A 14699-nucleotide genomic window follows, 5' to 3' on the forward strand; every position below is an offset into this window, starting at 1 on the left:
CTTTGTGGCTCCACCCTTGTTCATGTAGACAATTCCTATATTGCCAATGTAACATCAAAAGCTGATGTTCCCAGGGACATTGGAGGGGACAGTAAGAGGTAGCTACCTATTACTTACACACAAACTACTTAGGCTGTCTAAAGAAATGAAGTCTGGTCATTTGTAGCATTGTGTTGGCAAATTCACCATCTATGGATGGGAGTGCACCTTAATCCTAGTGGAGCTAGAAGAGTCATACAAACGGATTACCCTGAAGCTTTGAGCAGAGCTAGCTGTTGCTGCTGGCTTCTCGACTATTATGTCTTTGAAGTACCAAGAAAATGATGAAAACATCAGCACATCAAAGCAATTCTCAGTGTTCTTTTGTCACAAGAGTTCCAAAATAAGTTTCCAGCAATAGTTTTGCAAAAGCTTTGGCTGCTCTGTCCCCAGGAGAGACGTCACCTGCCCAAAGTGCCTATTGGACCTGGACATCATCTTAGAAACCAGCTCATCTGGGCTTGTTTGAGGGCTCTCGAGGTAGAGGCGGGGGTGGGAAGTTGATATCCCCAGACCTTATGTCTTTTATCGAGGCATTATCTCTTATTATAATGGTCTCTTTTGTTTTCAGTGAATATCAAGTGTTGTCCTGAATACTGGGTACAAAGCTGTGAACAGAATGAGGTACTTTCATCATGGGGCTTATTTATTGCTGCAAATCCTAATGCATCATAAATAAGTGGAGATTATGCAGAATATTATGAGAAAAAGTCATGGTAAGGAAAGCCAAACTGTATGATTTCACAATTGAGGGTTGTGTAGCTTATACACAAAGCCCAAAAAACAAACAGCTTTAATGTTGTTTCTCTTTTTTTTTTTTTTTTGGTGGTAGTAGGGCTTGAACTTTGGGATTGGGCGTTGTCCTTGTGCTCTTCAGCTGAGGTCGAGAACTCTATTTGGTTTTCTGGTGATTATTTGGAGATAAGAATCGCAGGGAGGGCTGGGAAGGTGGCTCAGTGCTAGAGAGCTCTCCTTGCATGCTTGAGGCCCTGGGTTCGATTCTTCAGCACCACATAAGCAGAAAAAAAAGCAAGAAATGGCGCTGTGGCTCAAGTGGTAGAGTGCTAGCCTTGAGCTGAATAGCTGAGGGACAGCACCCAGGCCCAGAGTTCAGGCCCCACCATCCGACCCCCACGCCAAAATAAAAAAGAATTGCAGGGAGTTTCCTGCCCATGTTGGTTTTGAATCGTGATCCTCAGATCAGCCTCCTCAGTAGCTAGGTTTACAGGTGTGAACCACTGGTGCCTGGCTAATGTTGCTTCTTACTTGCTCACCTTTGGTGCCAACGACCTCCATGAGTCAAATCTCGAAGTGTCAAATTGAGAACTATCTTGTACTTTGAGAAGTTATAGGGAAATAAAAAATTCAGAGATATATGCCACAGGTTAGGGAGTCAAAGTTGGATTTGAATGTTTTGTCTCCCTTTGGGTGAATGCTTCCTCTTCAAAGATTTAACACTTTTCTCAAAAACAAAACCAAAAAATATGGGATGGATATACTTAAGCCATATCTTGTCTTGAAAGCCTTCTTGTTTTGAAATTATTTTAAACTCAAAGAAGAGTTGCAAAGAGTAGTGAGAGTTCCTACATACTTCTTCACTGCTTTTTTACTATGAACATACTATTAACATCTTATATAACCACTCTCATTTACTGATTCTAAGACATTCACATTTGCACAATATTTTCAAGCTCCAGATGTTATTTGAATTGTATCATATCCCTCTCTAATGTCTTTGTGTATGTGTTCTTGTATTAAAGTACTGATGGCCACAAAAAGGGGTCAGAAATAATTTTTTCCTTATCTGAAAAGGAAGAGGCATGGGACATAGTGCTAACAGTGTGTAAGTGTGGAGACTGCACATTTTGGAAATGGTTACAAGCCTTATTAAAAGAACTATCTAGCTAATAAAAGTTGTCACCCTGGTCAATTGTCCTGGGCCACTGCCTCAAATGTTGCCTTAAAAACCAGCTGGACACCATCCTATCAAGCCTATGCCACATATCCTTAACCAGTCTTAGTAGAAATTTGCAGCCCAGAAAAATGTGTGATAACCCTTTTGAGTCGGTGTGGGACCCTGCTGCTGCTTCTACCCACCCTTCTGGATAAAGTTCAAGGACGGCCTTATAGTCATCTGGAAGGAAATCTATGTTGTCATCCTGACCATGTTGACCATAGTGACAGTGGACTGGACTCCTGCCTGACTCCATCACCTCTGACTGCTTCCCAGTGGAAAGCTGCTTTGGATCTGCTGAAACTGAGTCTGTGGTATATTATTTCAGTGATATCCAGTAACTCTCTCTATTCCCACAGTAGATATTGAGGGCAAGGATGATATCACTGGCTTGCCTCAGGCACTTCAAAGATTAGGAAACTAGAAATCCACTCTACAATCAAAGCCTTGCTTGGTTTGGGTGTGGTAAAAGGCCGCTTCCAACAATAGCTATAAAGGAGAGATCTTTATCAATGGAGGTAGTAAGAGGAATGAAACTCACCCCTGCTATTAGAATTAAAAATTTAACAAAATTCTCCACCCAAGGGATGCCTTGAGGCAGTTCTAATAACCTGGTTCCTCAAGCCAAAGAAGCAAAATGGGCCCAAAAGCCACAAAGAAACTCAGGGAAAGAAAGAGTGTAGTAAAGAAAGCCTTAGAAAGTAATTGAAAAAAAAATCTCATCTGGATTTAAAAAAAAAAGGATATAAAAATAAGGATTGTCTTAAAATGTTTGTCACAGTGAAAAGGGGAAGAAGACAAACCCCAGAAAGTTTAAGTATGTAACAAATGGTAGGAGTATGTCTTAAAAATGAAGCTTATGAGTAAGTTGGTATGAAATTAAACTAGCTTTCATATACATAGAGTCAGGATGGGTGAATTGATGTGGAACTATTCTTTATGTTTATCTGTATGGTAGGGAGGAAGGATATGCCCACTTCAATCTAGATGCTGGTTTAGCTAATTAGAGCAGCCAGGTAGACTCGTTGTGAGAGGGGATTCTCTTAAATTTACCATGACTGAATGACTCCTTCCCTTTGCCCTTTTGCGCTCCCATTGCATTGTCTATTCCAAAGGGTTTATGCCCTGTGAAATGATGTTTGGCAGACCATCCTTCTTGTGTCCTCGCTTAAAAACTGCAATGTTGACATAGATGACTGCTCCAGTCTTTACAGGCACTGCAGACTGTTCAACAGGAACTCCATTCCCAATTTCAGGCACTCCTGCAGGCAGCCCCTGTAGTTGGCCCTAATTACTGATCATGAGACACTGTGTGGGTCATATGACATTAAAAAAAACTAACTATCCTCAGTGGAAAGGACCTTATACTGCTATCCTAACAGCTCCAACCACTGTCAAGGTGAATGGGATCTGGTCCTGGATGCACACTTCACCACTTAAGGTGGCCCTGCTACCAGAAGAGACAAATGGATGGTGTATAAGGACCCTGAAAAGCCTCTCAAGCTAAGACTTTTCTCATCATAATTTTTCATTTATGCTTCTGTGCTCTAAATGATGTTAACTACCACTGGCAGTTTAAAATCAAAGAGACAAGGGGACAGTTTTCTTACTTCTGCTATTGTAATGTCCCTGATTGTAGCAATTTAATTTTACCAACCAACTCAACTTGTGGAATATGACAAACTGCTTCAGGTATCTTGATGTCACACCCCTTCTCCTACTATGTTCTGGTGCAATGGAAGCCTATGGTCATACATTAATCCAACCTTGGCCTCTTGGATTTTGATATTAGCAGTTCCCCAATTAAATCTTTATACCAAAAGTGAAAATTTTCAGAGATTGTTATCCCACCTCTTAACCAAGAGGACAGATTTTATTCCTATAATGTTAGGGGTGAGTCTGGTTACCTCTGTTGGAGGAGCAGCTTTTGCTGGAGGTGCTGTAAGACATAGTTTAAAACTTGCTCAAGAATTTGAGGAGAGGGTAGATGAGGATACTCATGCCTCTTCAGTGTCTCTGGCATGCATACAAAGACAACTGAACTCTCTAGCGGGGGTGGCCTTGCAGAATCATAGGGCACTAGACCTTCTCACAGCTTCCAAAGAGGGAACCTATGTTTTTCTAAGGGAAGAGTGCTGATACTGTGTAAATGAATCACGGCTGGAGAAGAAAACATAAAGGTTCTAGGTAAACTGTGTGAAGGACTCCACCAGCAACCATCTGCTAAACTAGATCTAGTATGGGTTCAAAGCCTTTTGGCCTGGTGGCTAGTATCTCTAGCCACCAGCAATTATACTATTTCTTCTACTTGTTATTACTGGTTCCTGTGTGGTTAAGTCTTTGATATCACTTATAGAAAAAATAATTGGGACTGTCAAGCTGATGGCCCTTCAGGCCCAGTACAGCCTCCTGAGTCAGGAAAAAGAGTCAAGAATTTGACTCAGTTACAAAAAGAAAGGGGAATGTAAGGATCTCTTAGGATAAAAGACCCCAAGACCAAGCAAGGACACTGAGTCAGAATATTAACCTCTTATGGGGAACTGAGGAATGCAATAATCTCTTGCTTGAAACTGAGGAATGAAATAACAGGAAATTGCCATTGTAAAAGTCCCTTGTTTGAAAAAAAAAGTTGATGTTATCATATTAATACAACTTTGCAGCTTGTACCTGCTTGTGTTTTTTGCCTTCAATAGCCTAGGCTGTGTTCATGTTTAGGGTCATAGTGTTTGCTCCCAAGTCTACACTGTGTCCCTGGCAGGACAACTTCTGTAACACCTAACAAACTTCTTTAATCTCTAAGCCCACTTTGATGGACTCATTCTCAGACCCTGTAAGAATTGAAATAACAGTGATTAAGTTGTCTTAGACACTAATGAGGGGAATTTGTTTTAAGGATATCTCAGGTAACCTCAAAGTAAGAATAGAGTAGGATCAGACCTAAAATCTAGAAGTAGCCATGAACATCCATTGGCAACCTGGGAATGATTGTCTCCTGAACCCACATACCTGTTTCAGCATTCTCACTGTTAAGAAAATGGAGGAAAACAGAAAAGGAATAGGCCAGACCCAATGATCAACAGGTGGGGACTGTTTATTGCCAGCAATGTGCATAGACCTTTCAGGTTTGGAGGTTGTTTGAGGGACTATATTTTAGATGGACTTATATAGGGCTTGTTTTCACAAAGAAGCAGAAAATAAAAAGTGGCTTATGCTCTCTTAGGCCACAAGGAGACTTCCTTGACCAGGCCCACAAGTTGAATGTTCTACACTGGATGAAGGGCTATTGTCCCCTGGGGACCAAGTGTTATATCCTTGGCCAGGCACCGATTGGAACCTGCCTGCTGACAGGCATGTGGCCACGCTTGTTTTCTTGTACCTGGTGTCTTGCTTGAGCTGGAGGAATTAGGCAGGAATCAATCTTTCACTCACTGTAACAAATTTTTCAAGCCAAATTGCACAGATTCCAGCCTGTTACCTTTCCTGCAGCAGAATGTGGGGACATCAGGTTATACAGTGCTGTGGCGTTTTAGTGAGAGCAATGAAAAGAGTCCCCAGTATGTGACTTCTGTTAGAGTCATAGGAACTCTTGAACAGAAAAGTGTTGGTAGCTAGTTGTGATTCAGCTAGCTGCAGAAGGTCTCTGGCATCTCTAAAGGAGAACTGGGTCTCTCTGTTGACTGCCACTGGCAGGTAAGAATGTTACTGTAACAGAATAGAGTTCTAATGCCTGTTCCCAGAGCTAGGGCTGGCTCTGATTAGTAGAACCAAAGGACGAGGCTTGGGAGTGGTAGAGGCTGGTGGTCAAATGAATCTAGCTGCTCAGCAGAAAATGGAATATGAATTTTACTAAGAAATACTGGAGCATCTCTTAGTCATGAGATACCCTCAAATCAGGCTTTCACTGAGCTGGATGCAGAGCAAAACAAGCACAAAGCCACTGGTAACAACCAAAAACCAGCCCTGCTTCTATTCCCTGCAAACATTCTCCAGGAAATATTGCACACCATGCAGAACAATTCCTACCAGATCTGCTGAGTTTCTGCTAGGCCCAAAAGTCGGGTTCCGTTTCCATTTTACTTTTCATTTTCAGTCTTTTTCTCTTGTTTGTTTTTCTATGAGATCTTCTTTTATTTGTATTTATACACACACACACACACACACACACACACACACACATTTGTGAAAATACCTTACAGAGAAGTTACAATTACATGAGTACATGAGCAAGGTAATGAGTACATTTCTTATTAGGGAGGGTAAGAGGAAACAAAGTGGGAGGCAACAATGCTTGATAAGAAATGTACCCATTACCTTTTATTTGTATTCTGTGACAAGTGATCTGATTTTTCCCTGTTACTGCTTCCAGCACATGCTGCCCTAGATCCAATTGAAAACTCTACCACAATGCCTGGACCTCTGCTGTAACAGCTTCACCTAGTCCTATAATTGAATCCCAGGAGGCTGGGAATATGGCTCAGTGATAGAATGCTTCCCTAGCATGCATGAATTCATGGGTTCGATTCCTCAGCAACACATAAGCAGAAAACACCAGAAGTGGTGCTGTGGCTCAAGTGGTACAGTGCTAGCCTTGAGTAAAAGAAGTTCAGGGGCAGTGCAAAGGCCCTGAGTTCAAGCCCCAGGACTGGCACAAAAAAGGAAAAAGAATTGAACCCCAGGGCTTCCGATGTCACATTTAGAAGGCATGTTTTCTTCCTACATTGCCTGTCATGTGTATCTACAGCTTTCTCTAACAAAGGTTTTTCATTGAAACTACAGTTGCTTACATCTTAGCCTTAGGATCTGATATAGGGATTGATCTCTGGGAAACAGGGCTGGTTGAAATGCAAGACATTTCCTTAGCACAATTCAAGGGCCTACTCTACTTGTTTTAATGTTCTGGGAAAGTTTTCTTTTTTTTGGGGGGGGGGGTCCAGTCGTGGGGCCTGAACTCTGGGCCTGGGCACTGTCCCTCAGCTCTTCAGCTCAAGGCTAGCACTCTACCACTTAAGCCACAGCGCCCCTTCCGGGGTTTTCTTTTTGCTTATGTGGTGCTGAAGAATCAAACCCAGGCCCTCGAGCATGCAAGGCAAGCACTCTACCACTGAGCCACCTTCCCAGCTCCTGGGAAAGTTTTCTAAAGCAGTTTTGAAAGTTTGAAGCAAGAAAGCACCAAGCTCATGGCTGGTCTCATTAACTATTGGGTGAAAACTCCAGAAAAGTGGTGGGAGGTGGGGATGTCTTCCTGCTTGGCCCATAGTAGCACGGCATGCAGCTCTTCTGCAATCAAGCATATTTCTACTGATCATATGTGGACATGGCCAGCTCATCCTGGTACTCTCCAGGTAGTATTTCTTAGGCACCAGGAACTCCATGTAATGAAGTTCAGGGAGTTTACACAGTGCAGAGAAGAGGCGCTTGAGGGTGCAGGCTGACAGCAGGTTAGCAAGGAACTTGAGCTCCTAGAGATAGAGGCAGGAACACAGGCCCAGGATCATCATGACCACATAGCTATGGGTAATAGCACACTCCACTGGGGTCCACACCCGCACTATCTGGGCAACCTGTTGCCGGAGCTTGAGGAAAGTAGAGGGATATAAATGAAGCAGATTGTGTCTACTGAGGTGCAACACATCCAGCTGGGCAGCATGGATACAGTCTGCCAAGAAGTTCATGTCCACATGGTTCAGAGCACAATTGGCCAGGTCCAGCATTCTCAATCATGTCCTGAACGGGCTGTAGAACATGGAATAATCAGCACTAATCAGAGGAGTTCCATGTGAGCAACAATGGATGTGAGCAATCCATCTGCTTGTCTGCCACAGAGAACAAAGACTACACCTTGCAGGGCAAGTCTTGTTCTTACCTGACTGCATGCAGTCTATGAAAATAGTTTGTGACACATGATGCTACATGAAATGCAAATGTCTGTGTCCATAAATATGGTTCACTGGGATGCAGGCTGGCTCCCTTGCTTTCAGACAGTCTACAGCTGCTGGGCTTGCTGTGTGGTTCAGAATTAACCTGAACCAATGAAATCTTTGTCTTCATCTCACCTAAATGGCAGATTTTATCAACAACCATTTTCATATGAAAGGAGTTATGTACATGATCCTGGAGAGAACATCCACTCTGAGAGCTTGCTACAGAGGAAATGAGGCATTAGTAAGAAAAAAGAGCCATTACTCTAACAATAGAAGAATCCATTACTGTAGAGCCAGGAAGGGAAAGCCAGACATCCCCAACTGAGGCACCATATCCACAATCCATTAATTCTGATTTAGATAGTGTTGGCAGCAAGCATCAGCAAAGGGGCAGCTGGGCCCTGTCTCTGACTGAGTCCCTCACTGTCTGTGCATGCCCCTCTTGATATCATCAGGCTTCTGAGTGTTGGGATTGCAAGCCTGGTTTTGATGCCTACCTTACACATTGTCTCTTTCTAACTAGAAGCAGTCCCCTGAGGTCCCTCACTATTCTGGATCACTCCTGGTCCTCCAACTTCTTTATTTCTCTTTTGTGCTCTCTTATGTGCAGCTCCAGAGAGCATTGAGCTTGGAGCTTTGTGAATAAGCTGTTCTTCTACCTATCACTCAGTGCCCCTACAGCCTGTGAAGCCAATGACCAGAGTGCTTGACCCATCCTTCCTCCTTTCAGTCTCTGAGATTCACCCTAGGAGAATCTGGATCTTCCCTGTCAGCATGGAGAGGGCCACACTCAGCTCTATCAGGTAAGTCATGTGACTGAGCTCTCAGGAGATGGAGCCAAGGAGGCAGTCTTCATGCTTAGAAGTTGGGACAGAAGTGAAGGGTGTGTCAAAGGCCTTAATGTGGAGGATGAGTGAAGTCAGACGAGGGAATCCCACCTGGGCTAACAACTGCTGCACATGCCAGCATGTAGCCGCACATTGTGGGCCACTTCCAGCTTGCACAGCTAACCTGTCCTGGCTAGGCCTAACACCTGCAGAAGCTACCCAGGGCTCAAGCTGTCTTCCCTGAATGAGGGGCAGTGCATTTGCAGAGCAGCCATACCTGCTGATTCCAGGGCCTGCACCACTATCTCAAAGTTGCCTTCAATGGGCTGGGAAGGTGGCTCGGTGGTAGAGCACTTGCCTTGCATGCCTGAGGCCCTGAGTTCGATTCCTCAGCACCACATAAGCAAAAGGAAAAAAGCCGAAAGTGGCGCTGTGGCTCAAGTGGTAGAGCGCTAACCTTGAGCTGAAGAGCTGAGGGACAGTGCCCAGGCCCAGAAGGGCCCCACGACCGGACCTCCCCCCCAAAAAAAGTTGCCTTCAATGACAAAGAAATAAATGAGGACTTCAATAGGTCACCTAACTGCACAGGGCTCTGCCTGTAGTTGGCAGCATATTCTAGCCAGGAGCTCAGTGTAGTTCCATATTCCCAGAGCCCTTCCACAAGGGCATTGCTGTACCTGCACATCCCGGATACCCATAAGGTCAGATTTCTGCAGCTGATGAATCCTTTTAAAGAATTATTTAAGAAAGATTTTTCCTTTGTTTTATTTAGAAAAGAATATTTTAAAGGTTCATTCCCTGGAAAACACTTCCCCAGTTTTAAATGCCAAGACAAATAGTTGGGTTCCACATGAGAGTGCCATTAAGATACTAGAACTCTACGTACTTTTCAGGGATACAATGAATTTTGGGATGACTCAATGTTTTAGGTATCCATGATTCTAACACTAGATACATTTCTACTTTCTCAAAACACTGAGAAGAGATTTTGATTCCAAGAGACTTTGAAAAATAGTATGAAGTCTTTCATAACTCCGCATCAACTCTTCATTTTATGAACTTATTTTCCTAATATAATTTATGAAGCTTTATAGTTAATTATTTTCTCCAAAGTCACAAAATCATTTTTTGAAGATTTTCTAATAGGGATAAAGCTTTGAGACTGAAAGGTCAATATAATCCTTTTTGTCTACTATAATCAAGAATCTCTTAAAATTATTGTTGAATGTTAAATTCCTCCAAAGCCTATACTTGAATGGAATCGCTTCTATCTTGAGGGTATGAATTGTGTGTGCTTGGGAAAAGTTCCATTTATCCCATTAATATGTGGAGGATATTTCACAGTAAGGAGATCCAGGTAGTACTTACCCACTTTGGTCTCATCTCTGTACTCTGTGCGTTTGGGCAAACTTCAACTTTGTTCACGACTCATTTAACTTCTGTAGATTCTATGATGAAGATACTCTTTTTTTGTGGGGCGGGGTCTGGTTGTGGGGCCTGAACTCGGCCTGGGCACTGTCCCTCAGCTCTTCAGCTCAAGGCTAGCGTTCTACTACTTGAGCCACAATGCCACTTCTGGCTTTTTTCTTTTTGCTTATGTGATGCTGAGGAATTGAACCTAGGGCCTCAGGCATGCCAGGCAAGCACTCTACCCCTGAGCCAACTTCCCAGCCTGATGAAGATTCTCTTAAATTTAATTTTTTTCTAAAATATATCAGAAACCTGTAAGTATTCCTCAATACATCATGTATTCCCACAACTTATGCAATCCCTTCCTTTGATAAAAAGTCCTTCCTCTAATTAATATTAGCTAACTCCAATAGTATAGTATAAATAATTACTCAGGTTGAGGAGAGAAAGTTGTTCTATAAGTGAAATAAATACTTAGTTTTATCAAATTTTATCATTTTTAACCTCTGAAAAACTCTAGAGGTCCTAACTAAAAGCAGCTTTCATTTACACACACAAGAAAAGAGGTTAATTAATCTATTATACACTAAGAACAATGAACCTCTGACAGAAAAACCCATGGCATTTTTAATTATGGCTGTTATTATTATTTTAAGAACTTTTGTATCCCTTTTTATCCAAAGAAAAAAATTAGATACTATTCTTAAACAGACCAAGTTTCATTACCAAGAAAGGTAAAAGAAAACCTAAATAATGTGAGAAAATAACTATATATTATAGATTTTAACCTCAGAGAATATATGAAGAACTCCTCAATCAAGTAACACAAAAGGAAATTCACTTTAAAATAGTTGTGGAACTTCAACAAACATTTCTTCAAAGCAGAGAGATAAAGCACCACTAAGCAACCCCAAAGTTGCTAGGAAAATGCCATCAAAATCACAGGAAGATACTGCTTCATGCCTTCTACAATGACTGTGACTTAAAAAAAATACAGAAAATGGTCTGGGAATGTGGCTTAGTTGTAGAGTGCTTGCCTAGCATGCATGAAGCCCTGGGTTCAATTCCTCAGTACCACATAAATTGAGAGAGCTGGAACTGATGGTGTTGCTCAAGTGGTAGAGAAAAAGAAGCTCAGGAAGAGTGCCCAGACCCTGAGTTCAAGCCCCAGGACTAGGAAAAAAAGACTTGGCACAGCTAAGGTAATGAGAATGTAGAATGTTACAACCACATAGAAAACAAGTTGGTGAATCTTCAAAGAGTCTAACATAGAATTACAATATGACTCAACAATTCTATTTGTAAAGATACAAACAAACAATGGACAATAGAACTTACATGGATGCCAGTGTTCATTGTAGCCTTATTTATAAATACTGGAGAGAAACCTTCCGAATGTTCATTTATAGATGAATGAATAAACAAAATATGGCATCTCATAGTGTGGAAATTAATGTGCCACAAGAAATAAATTACACTCTGTCCATGCTGTAACATGGATTGCACCAACCTTGAAAAACATTATAAAACTAAGTATTTCAAACCAGACACAAAAGCATAGCTCATGTATGATTGTACTTATAAGAAATATCTAGAATAGACAACAGAAACTGATAGCAGATTAGAGATTGTCCACAGTTAGAGGGAGGAAGAGATGAGTGACAATTTATTGATTAATGATGATACAGTTTCTGTCGGGTCTTTGTCCGTCCCACGAAAGATGGACGGGGTCTGAGGAAAGGTAAGTACGGCGCTCGCCCGTTCCCCAGCCTCCCTCAGCCCGGGAGACAATCAGACCCAGGAGGGAGCCAAATCCAGCAGGTAGAAAACTCATTTATTAACAGAGAGCAGCCCTTTTTAAAGACAAAAAGGCAAAGGAGGAAGAGGAACCAATCACTGTCAAGGTCATACCCTATCATGCACCTAAGCCTTCACGGACTGGTTAGGAACTGATCAGAAGGTAAATTGGGCTCTGCCCACTCTACTCCCTCCCAGTGCCATCTTTGCTGCCCATGTGCTCTACAGTTTCTGTTTGAAGCAATAAAAAATTTAAATACTGGTGATGGTTGCACAACACTATGAATATGAGCAATGTAACTTAAACACTTATATATTGGAAATTTGGTTATTTATAATTCACCACAGTTTAAAATGTCAAAACATGAAAATTAGTATTAAAGATGTGTTTCATGGGCTGATAAAAACCAAAATGACAGCTCAACATGAGTGGCTCATGCTTGTAATCCTAGCTACTCAGGAGGCTGTGACCTGAGGATTACAGTTTGCAGCTAATCCAGTCAGGACTTTTATCTCCAATTATATACAAAATAAACTAGAATTGTGGCTGTGACTCACATGGTAGAGAGCCAGCCTTGTGTGAAAAGGGCTAAGGGACTTGAGCTCAAGCCCCAGTACTAGCACAAAAGAACAAAAAAAAAAACCCAAATGATAATGGTTGTTCTCAGCACTCAAGAAACCTACTAATTTTTGTTCTTTCTCAATGTTTCCCTAATGTTAGGATATGAAAACCACATCCAGGAACTTTTAAAAATTCATCTTTCCTCAGCGTTTCCATAAATGCATGGCAAATCCCAGAATTGCTATACTGATTTCTATTACAGGCTTGTGACATCATGATTTCAAAACCACACACAAGGGGCTAGGGATGCAGCTCAGTGGTAGTGTTCTTGCGAAGTGTGCACAAGACCCTGTGCTCCATCCCCACGACTTCTATGAAAAAACTCCAAATCACAACACACATACTCATAAACAAAAGTATTGTTTTAACTGATCATTTCCTATAAGAATGGCTTCTATTATTTCTTTGACTAATGTTTAGCAAATCTGTGGCTCCTAAGAGAGACACAATTTACACTAACAGAGTTAACTGAAGTGATAATTTATGTGGAAGGTAGAAATTTCTCATAAACTCTAACGGAGAGCATTATATTTCAAGTGGTACTAGGGAATTTCTTTTATCTTGCAGAAACCAGTAACATTTAGAGGCACATCAAAGACCTTTTAAAAGAAAATATGGGAAAGAATAACACGACCATTTAGGAATGCCTCAATTTCTTTTTGAGACAACAAAATAATAATAATAATCAGAATGAATATTTTCTGGATTTTGAAGATTCTGCGTATTAGCACAATGAAAATATGAAGTTTTTATAAAATTTAAAACTTCATTCTAACAGATCACATACAGTTGGATTTAAAAGTTTCTCTTTCTTATTTGGTAAAAGAAAATGTTACATTTTGTCTGGCTTGCCCCAGAGGATCAAAAAAAAGCAAGAAAATCCAAGTATTCCAGTTGGTTGCTGGTGGCTCATACATGTTATCTTAGCTGAGGATGAGATCTGAGGATTGCAGTTGAAAGGCCAGGAAGAAAACTTCCTGAGAAATTTATTTCCAATTAACCACCAAAGAAAGCCAGAAATAGGGCTGTGGCTTAAGTGGTAATGTACTAGCCTTGAGCAGAAATGTTCAAGTACAGGACCCTAGTCCTGAGTTCATGCCCCAGGATTAGCAAAAACCAAACGAAACCAAACAAAAAATACCACCCAAGAGAAAACCCCCAAATATCCCCTTTATTCCAATCTTGCTTTCTCAGATATTAGTGAGCACATGCCTGATAAATCCTGCCCCATATTGGTGAGCATTGTCCCCCCAGGAAAACTTGATCATTCTCCATCATGTAAACTCTGAAGTGGATGAGAAAGGGAAGTGTTTGAGACTTAAGCACTAATATTTCGTTTAGTATCTTTTTTCCAGTAGCAGGAAAAATTGATGAAAGTCTGTTATTGCAATATCTCAAAGCTGGGATTCAGCCGAGCTGCATTCCTGAGTTCATAGAAGAATTTACGTTAGGAAGTGGCGCTGTAGCTCAAGTGGTAGAGCGCTCGCCTTGAGCTGAAGAGCTAAGGGACAACGCCCAGGCCCAGAGTTCAAGCCCCACGACCGACAAAAAAAAAAAAAAAAAAAAAAAAAAAGAATTTACGTTATGCTCCTCAGTTCAACAAGAAGAGGTCCATGTTTTTATTTTCCATGCTACTTCAACACTTCAACCCTTGACATTCAGATAGAACACACACACACATATGCCTTCAAGGGCTTCTCTTCCACATTTTGCAAAAGATAACGTTGAGCATGTAGGTTTAGGTATCCATTTCTGTTGTTGCCAGGGGCCAGCCTCGGATCACAATCCTCTACATACTCATCCTTCATAGCTCAAATTATAATGTGTACCATTATCCCTGCTTGTTGGTTGATCTTGAAACTCACATTTTACCCAAGCTGGCTTCAAAATGCAATCTTCAATACTACTTTCCAAGGTGGTTGAGCAAGTTTATACTCCGACCAACAATGCAGTAAGGTTCCCTTCTGTCCACATCCCATTCAGCATCTGTTGTTAATAGAGTTCTTAATTATAGCCAATCTACTGGGGTGAGGTGGAATCTCAATGTTGTTTTGATTTGTATTTCTTTTATGGCTAGGGAGGTTGAGCATTTATTTCTTCATTGGCCATCCTTCTTTCCTCTTCAGAGA

The 14699-nt window shown here is 41.5% G+C and overlaps 1 pseudogene; it reads right to left on the reverse strand.

The window, feature by feature from the left end:
- Nucleotides 1–3097: 3097 nt before the first annotated feature.
- Nucleotides 3098–14699, reverse strand: part of LOC138820412 (leucine-rich repeat-containing protein 14B-like) — a 79364-nt pseudogene continuing 67762 nt past the window's right edge.

This window comes from Dipodomys merriami, unplaced genomic scaffold (genome assembly GCF_024711535.1).
Source record: "Dipodomys merriami isolate MVZ:Mamm:240054 unplaced genomic scaffold, mDipMer1.0.p SCAF_88, whole genome shotgun sequence".
Taxonomy (NCBI): Eukaryota; Metazoa; Chordata; class Mammalia; order Rodentia; family Heteromyidae; genus Dipodomys; species Dipodomys merriami.